This window comes from Cupressus sempervirens, chromosome 1, assembly GCF_028749045.1.
Source record: "Cupressus sempervirens isolate cs-2001-9-10 chromosome 1, ASM2874904v1, whole genome shotgun sequence".
Taxonomy (NCBI): Eukaryota; Viridiplantae; Streptophyta; class Pinopsida; order Cupressales; family Cupressaceae; genus Cupressus; species Cupressus sempervirens.
This window is the reverse complement of record NC_143118.1, coordinates 83,318,235-83,327,697: the sequence shown is the minus strand read 5'-3', so window position 1 is coordinate 83,327,697 and position 9,463 is coordinate 83,318,235.

The window sequence follows — 9,463 nt, the reverse complement described above, 5'->3', positions numbered from 1 at the left end:
CGACAACACTGCTTTCACCACATCACAACCTAAATTAGGTTTTTCTCTAAACCACATGGGACAATGCAATGACAATGCATTTTGTAACCTTGCCACCTTGATCTCAGGTTAATCCTTGAGTACTTGTGATGACGTCAAAAAACTAAAATGAACTGTTGTGATTAGCCTTCATGTTGTCGCAATTTGAATCCATTTAAGTATAATGCTACCTATGATTATGTGATCCATAACTAGTCACTCCTTTGTGACTTGGATTTGAATGCTAGTATTAATAACTGTGAAGCCATGCTAATTGTGAATTTTAACTATTTCATGCTTTCATGGCCCATTTGACAGTTGAGCCTTAAACTGGAGCAACAGGGCAATGAAGGGGTTCACATCGTCGCAACTTGAAGACTTATAAGATTTTGTTATATGATGCAAAGAATTTAAAGGACTTAGGGATATAAAAAGAAAGAACTAAAGTTTTATGTATCCCTTATTATGCTTGCATAGCAATTATGAATAACTTGATGAATGTGGAACATGACTATCACCCTAGGCCTTTATGAAGGTGGCAACATTGGAATTTTAGGAGGGGGATAAAATGGTTAAAACAACCCATGATGAATCATCTAAATAAAAAAAATTGATTCCCATACCTAGAATAACCAAGATATCCAACAGAATGCAAAAATTAAAAAAATGCCTGGAGCAAAATCTAGAAGAACAACCAACATCACTAGAAAGTGCTTTGAAAGATCTTTGCAACAATATAAAGTAATCCCAAATTAGAGATTAGATGCTCAAGATATGTCTCCCAGAGTGCAAAATAGAATCCTTGAATTTGATAGTAGAAAATGCCATAAAAAAGCATTAAAATTGAAAAACCTGTACCACTATAAGAGGCTTGGAACTAGGTTTTTGATGATATCTCATTTGCAAAAGCGAAGTTTGGATGCCTAAGATATGAGCAAAATAATGAAGGTAGGTTGAAGAAAGGCCTGAAGAGGTCACAAGATTGTTGATGTTAGCATATGATGAGCATAAATTTGACGGTCAAATGGTCGTCGAGACAAAAAATATGTCAGAAAATGACCCCTACTGAAAAAATAAAATTTGATCACCAGAAATAGGCTGGAAAATGAAGAGTCAATGCCAGAAGAAAAATTCAATGGCCAAAAAGGGAATGCTAAAAAAGAAGTTTCTATAAACAACAATTAAAAATACCACTCAACAAAGTGAAACCACTTAATTGAAAAATCCCAAACTGCTAATCAATATGGAAAAATCACTGGAGTTTGATTTGTAGGCTCATAAAATGGTTGTTAGAGTTGTGCTGCTAACAAAGATAGGGCCAAAAAAGGGTTGTACGAAGACCAAATCTATGCATGATCAATGTGCTCTCCAAGCACATAGCCCACCCAAAAAAATGCTCCAAAAATGTTGAGGTGGCCAATCCATTACATGGAGAATTCCTAACACTTGTCCATATGGAGCACACATGGAGGCACTAAACATGGAGGTTGGAGGTCAACCACGTGGCATAAAAATTAAATAAAAAACTATCACATCTCCCACAACTCCCCAGTAGCTTCCAAAATCGTACATGAGTGATTTGATCACTGGATGAGACTTCCAAAGAGCCCAAATATATACCAAAAATGCTTTCAAATAATATTGATCGAAAAGCAACCCATGATGTGGGGTTTGCTCATTTGAAGGTTTGATCAGTAGGGTTTGAAATCATGGACCAATCAAAACTAAAATAATGTCGGCCAAATAAAAAGGATATTTTTGCACCAATTAGTGCCAAATTGAGTGGCACATGGGCCCAAAATAGACAAGTGTAGGGGCCAAAAAAGAGGCTCCAAAATCAACACATCCACCTTAGTGCAAGGCATGATTTTTGTGAGCCAAAGGAACCTTGTTGAGCATGCACAACAAAAGGATGAGTCGCACTGACTGAAAAACCTTTCACATTATCCCATCCAAATAGAGCCTAGGGTAGACAGAGGGACCACACAAGTCAAATCATAGGTGCATCTGTGTGAGGCCTGAGGTGGATAGAGCAATTTGATCCAATAAAGACCCTCTAAAAAAGTGCTTCCTCATGCACTTTGCACAAAAAAGTTTTATTAAAAGATTTTTATTTTTAAAATATCAAAAAAAATCGATGTCTTGAAAATTGTGCCCAGGTCAAAAGGACCTGAGTGCAAAACTTTTTTGTCTCGGATTTCAACAATATCCAAACTAAACATATTTTATATGGAAATGGGCATTTTCAAGGGCTCTAAGCTCAATAATGATGTCTGTTTACGTTCAAAGTGATCCAAAAAAATAGGTCCTTCCCAGATCCAATACAAAATCCTCTGAAAGACACAAATCTAAAAATCGATGCCAAATCTCTCACGAATAGAATAGGGGCATAAAGATCTGGTGCTTTGATACCATGTTGAAGTTGATGAAAGATTGACCCCACAACTCCCAGGAATCACCTGCATGCAAACAACTATCACAAAAAGAGAGAAGCAAAAGCTATGGATGTTGGAATTCCCAGATCCTTAGATGAGACATTCTTGATGAGAAAAAAGAGATATTGCTATAATCAAAAGTGAATGAGTAGATTACAAAGAGATCAATCCTTATAAAAGGAGATCAAATCCTATAAAAGAATTAATTATTATATGCCCAAATTTTAGCTTAAGTAGACTAGAGATAATAAGTGACTTAATAATTAAATCAATATGATTTAGTTAATACGAAAATACTTTATTACTCTAATAGGTAGTCTTCATTGTTTCCAATAGTTCAGTCGTTCTTAAAGCTTAACTTTCAAGTTCTCTTTTGGTTTATTGTAAGTTTTCCTCTAGAATAGTGTATCTGTCTAATAGATCTGCTACTATTGCATCAACTTCCTCAGAACTTGTACTATTTTGGGAAAGTTCTTCAAGATCTTCAAGGCTTGTCTATAATCTTTCTGATAGTTCCTTTCTTTTTAAAAATGAGACTTTCAAATTTATCTTTAATTCTTCATTTTGAGCTATGGCTTCATCTAGTGCTTCTTCAAGTTGTTTTTTCTTCTTATACATTTCCATGTTCCTAGATCTACTCTCAAATTGTCAAACTTCCTTCAAGAGAATGAAGCTCTTACACCAATGGAAATGTTTTAGTTGGAAAGATTAAGTACTAAGAGGGAGGGGGGGTGAATCAATAATTATTAAACTTCAATAGTTAAAACATTTTCTCCACATTAATACATAGTCTATCAAATCTCTAAATGAATAAACCTTCTATGTAACTAATTGTGTTACTAATAACTTGAATATTCATATGCATGAAAGTAAATAATACTAACACATAAGATTTTCACAAATTCATAACACACAAATTTTGGTATCACATGAAATCCTTGGTTAGAGGGCAAAACTGTAGTGATGATGATACCCACAACTTTTTCACTATAGTAAAAAAGGTTGCTGATTTGGCTTACAATATTGCTTCCTTATGAAAAACTCACTTGATGAAAAGTGATTGAAACACTATTAATTGTATCCTTATTCCAATAAGACTACTCATTAATGAGATTCCATCCCTCCTTTCTTGGAATTCATATTGTTAAAGGATTTACAAAAGTTCATACACAAACTTATCAGTCCTATGAAAAATTACCTTAATTTTAAGGATTTTACAAATCTTGTAGAAATTTGGTTAAGTGTTTATACAAGATAACTTGACTTATTCTTACTTCTACCTTAAGCTTGTCATATCCCTTTTGTGCTCTTTTTTGGCCTCTTTCTCTGCGATGGTCTTATGTTGTTCTCCTTATTCATTGTCTCTCCTCATCTCTCTCTACTTGTATTTCATATCTCATTCTTTTATCACTTTATCTAGTTAACCCTATACACAAGCTTGACCTTAGATCTTAGATTTTATGTCCTTTCCTCTCTATTATCATATACCTAACAAAACTTCCTTAGTATAAAGATTGTATTTCAATAATGTCTTTCATAGTCTACTCTGATAATTATATCTTTGATAACTATACATATACTCTGATAGCATCTGGAGATTAAAATATCGATAGAAAGTTTACTTGTTAATTCAATGAATAGTCCTTAGGTATTTGACATCAAAGAAAAACTTGTATGTTATACCTTCATCGTCATACTCATGAAATGCTAACAATCTCCAACACATAAAACCACTTAAAATGTGAACTAGAAATGGGGCCTGGGAGTTAGAACCTTAGAAATATAGGTTGACTTATACTAGAATAGGTTGACCAAGTTGAAGTATACCCTGAGGTTCTATATTCTCAAGGAAATATTATGGATCCCAGGATTAAGAATGTATGGGTGTAGTGTGCATTAGGGATTGAGAAACTAAGAGTAAAATCTAGGAATATGACCTAGAAAGGGGAGGATGCCTAGAAATTAGATCCTACCTCGATCTTGGATGAAGGGAAAGAGAGAAATCAAGAAGGATGTATTAAGTATTATCTTAATGATGCGTAGGAGAGAGAAAGAGAAAGGAGAAGTTTATGTTCTAAGTGCAAGTGTACAATGATTCAACATACTAAATAGGAACTAAAAGGTCCTAAGTTAAAGTGCTTCCAATTTAAGACAATACAATTGAGAGGTCTACAATTGGATTCAAGAAGAATCTTCAAGAATAAAATAGGAATATAAAACCCAAGACATTTTTTACTTGACAAATCACCTTTAAATATGATGTGATGTGTACGGATGACTCATTAAGAGTTAGCTTATGCATAGTTGAGGAAATCTCTATAATAGTGTCATGATGATGTATGCTAGTGTGCATATGTGTACAAACAATATGATTTGAGTTACAATTAAAATACCAATGCGGGTATTTTATAGAGCAGAACAGAGCATAGCAAATAAATGGATTGCACAACTTTAGGAATTATTTTGGTTACGAAAGAATTACTAAGTCATGATGAGCTGACTATATGGATATTATTCCATAATTTATTTGATATTATGCCAAGCATGTGAAGACATGAAGGCCAACTGAGTAGTGAATTATGAATATGAGAGGTACAAATAAAGGTCTTATCTTGTGAAGATAAGAGTGTGATATATGATGAGTTGCATGACATATATATGATCTATGTGAGATTTGTGATTGATGATATGCAAACTACATCTGATGTATGATTAGAGCAAGTGCAAAATACATCAGACATAAGTATTGTATGTATATCTATTCTTGCCAAGAACTAAATTGTATAATTGCATGTTAGGCTAGTGGGCTCTTCTTACATGCATTGTATTTGATCCACCAACTCCTAACAAGGTTGAAGCAACTCCTAATAGGGTTGAGGCTTCTAACAATGACTAGTCCTCTAACAAGGACTCAAGACACTATATGTGCTTCATAGACTTCTAACAGGGTCAATATCCTTAATAGGATCCTATTGTTTAGTGAATCATCTAGTGGGCATCATCCCCACTGGGGTTTTCCCTTGGCCGGGCTTTCCCTAGTTAGCAAATAATGGTGTTATGAGTTCTCTATGTGCATGGTTATATTTACTATTCACCATGGTTGGTTTACTTTCATATGCAAGTTATAAAGTAATTAACAATGTTTAGTTGTGTGCAAAAGTTTGTAGAATACTGATTCACCCCCCCTCTCAGTATTATCTATTTTTAACAATTGGTATCAAAGCATAGTTACTCAGAAGAAGTATAAAAGCTTGAGTAAGATCCCTATAGATATGGAATAGTTGAAGAAAAAACTTGAAGAAGCCCTTGAGCAAATTCACCTTCTTATTGAAGAAAGAGATAACATGAAGGATAGATATGAAGAAGGAAAAGTTTTCATTGGTAAACTGAAAGACAAGATTGATGATCTAAAATCTGGCAAGGAATCAATCACGTAGACTAGTGACAATGATAGAGGAGGAAATCTTTAGAAAGAAACTAAGATTTGAAAACATGAACTGAAAATCATTGAACTTAAGTTGAGTCTTAAGATAAATGGTGGCAAGAATGAACCTGAATTGAAAACTGAGAATGTAGATCTTAGATCCTAGCTAAGTCAACTTACATCTAAACTAGATACTATCAAGATTGAGCATGCAAAATTAGAAAAGTAAAATATCATCATGAAAGGATATTTGACATGAGCTAAGCAATAGTTAGAGAAACTTTATTCCAGTAGTGAGAAGATAGATCAATAGATATTTCACCAAAGACCTTCTTATGACAAGATAAGACTTGGATGTTTGATTGGAGAGAAACCAACCAAGAAAGTTAAAATTAGAAGAGAAAAAGATCTAGTTATTGAATCCCCTGAGGAATCTAATCTGAGTAAGGTTGAATCAAACACATCTATTGTAGTATCAAAGGAAGTATAATGAATTGATTTATCAGAGAAACATGATGAACCCGAGATAACAGAGCAAGTTGATAAACCTAAGCAAGATAAATAGCCCAAGGAAGTAAGACATGAGTTTAGAGGTAGATGCTTCATATGTAATGTACTTGGACATATTAATTTTTTTTGCACAGGTAATTCTTTTAAACCTATTACTAATTTCTATTGTTATAATTGTCATGGTTATGGACATAAAGCAATAAAATGTAAGAAACCTAAGTTTGATGGTAATAATGCAAATAGTAGAATGTTTAGGAATACTAACCCTATAAGTAATGAAAGAGGAAGATCACATAATAGATCCAATAATGGAGAGAAATCTAATGGAGAGAAGAACCAGTTTGTGTGTTACAAGTGTAACAATCCTGGACACATTGCAAGGAATTGTAGTGTGCTTGAGAATCAGAATGGAACTAATCAGAGCATAAATGCACCTATATGTTAGTTTTATCATAACTTCGGACATACAACGAGATATTTTAGAATGGATATAAGGAAATTTAATAGGAATCCTAATAATAGAAGCAACAACAACAAAAATGACAAAAGGAATGATAATGACTGTGACAATAGTCAGAAGGAATTGATTAAGGAATATGTTGATGAACTCAAAGAAGCATTTATGACAGCTAAGGATCTAGAAATCTCTTATATAGTTTTAGAGGAATAACATTTTGATGCACCTGATAAGACATTGAAGTCACATATCATTTGTGACTCATCCTACTCGAATTAAGCATTTTTAGAAGAGACAGTGCATCATTTGGCCATAACTGATGTTAGAGAGAGAGAGAGAGTTGGAAGTTGTGTAATTAATAGAAGGTTAAGGACATAGTTAGAGTGCACAAATCTAGATATGATCTCAGTGAGAAGGAATTTAGAAAATAAGCTTACTGGTAAACAAATACAGTATTTGAATCTGTGGTAGATATGCATTTAATGCATAGTGTGATTTGAAATGATTTAAGGATTGCAAGCAAGATTATGTGTACCATTTGTTCATACAAAGTGTCTTGTGCAAATTGAAGTGCAAAGAGAAGTTTGTGAAGTGCAAAGTTGCAAAAGCCCTAAATCAAAATTTAAAGGTATTTTATAGAATTTGAATCCAACTTTCTAGTATTTACAGTTATAGTTTCAATGGCTAGTTAGACCATGCATGATGTAAGTGATAGATCACTATATGTGTTTAAGAAACATCTGTTTGCTTCTCTTTTGGATGATCCATTGGGTGCATTTTTGGAAATTCTGGAGAATGTGCTTCATGTTGAGGATATCAGAAGCTATATTTACTATAAGATAGAAAGTATCAGTGATGATGATATTCATCAGGACTTGGGAAAAATGTGTAATAATGACCTAACATTGAAGTCTAGGCATGTACACCTAAATGGCCTAAATCTAGTGAAGCATATGTTTTATACAGAGTTTGATAATCACAATTGGACCTGAATAGTTTTGAGTAGGGTACATGATGATATGTTGTGGCTAGGTGATGCACAAATAGTTATTGACAATGAACTAATTCATAAGGTCACATGATTGAGTAATGAAGGTTGTAATCCTATTAATGAGAAGAATGTCAAGAAGATGGTTGAGACAAACTTGAATACAAGGTTTGACGGAAGAAACATGAAGGTAGACTCTATTCAAGATAAAGGAGTAAAGCTACTAAGTAAGATATTAGGGTACAAGTTCAACCATGGATCAAGGGTTAACCCAATACTAGTTGGATTTTTACATGCAACCTATGTAATGAAAATTTTGCCAATAGTGGCATGTTGTGATGGTTAAGTTGTTGAGTTGTTATCATTCCCATCAAGGTTCAAATCTAATGGGGATGAGGTCCCTCATTTGTGGCCTCACTGGTTCATAGCTCTAGGTCAAAGCGTTTACCCCTCTTTTTTATTTTTATTTTTAAAGTAATGGAAATTCAAAGGAGAAAAGTTAATTTATGTGAGATTATCAAATTGTAATTGTTGGATAACATTGCAAAGTTGAAGAAGACAAAGAGCACAATTTTTAGATTTGACTCCCTACTAACTCGTTTATTCTTTTATGCTATAAAGAAGTTTCCTAGAATAACAAACTAGGATAGCAACAAGTGTGCAATGAAGATGGTGACTCAATGCTACTGATCAAAGTTAGAGAATATTAGAGATAATGACATAGATAAGATGATGGAGAGTTTTCAAACAAAAATGAAACAAAGGTATAGAATACCTCCCTCCATGGTGGAGAAATATAAGGATGAGATATGCTTCATGGTGGAAACCGATAACACCTATATGGAAGCTATGATACCAAGGGTAAAGTTCATAGAGCCCATGGGATATGAGATGAGAACAAAGCTCATAGAAGGGTATGCATAGATCATACTCCAATTTGAGGACATAGAGTGCCCTAGATGGGGAATTTATGAGGAGAAAATAAGAATAGTTCAATCAAACCTACACAAAAAAGAGAGCAAGAAGAAAGTAGAGAAAGTAATTAATTCCATCCTTAATGAATCAGGAATAACCTGAGAGGAATTCAATGAGATCAAAGGTATTGCAATGGAAATGAGAGCAAGTGAATAGTATGAAGTGCTAGCAGTAACTCCTATTATTATAACAAGACCTCTAGAAGGTGTGATATTAACACAACCATGTGTGAAGGTCCCCATTGCACCTTATGCCACAATTGCACAAATGTAACTTGTAAGGACAAGCAGTGGGTAGCCAAGGAGGCAAAAAGAGGTGAAAGCACCTACAACATAAAGAAAATTAGAGAGATTGGTGAAGGTGAAGCAAGAACTTGCACCATCACCAAAGAAAAGGGTTAAGAAGACCACCAATGGACTAGGAAAGAGGAGGAAGACAATGCAAGTAACTGAATCTGAGAGTCCTGAAGATGAAGTTGGAGATAGATCTGTAGTACAAGATGCACAGGAAGGTAGAACTGCATCTAGAAAGAGAGCATGGAAACCAAAGGTAGAGAACCTTAACATGCAAGTAATAAATGATGATAATTTTGTTCAATTAAATAAGTATATAACTTGTACAATAATATAGATAGAAGGAAGTTAGTAAATGCCATT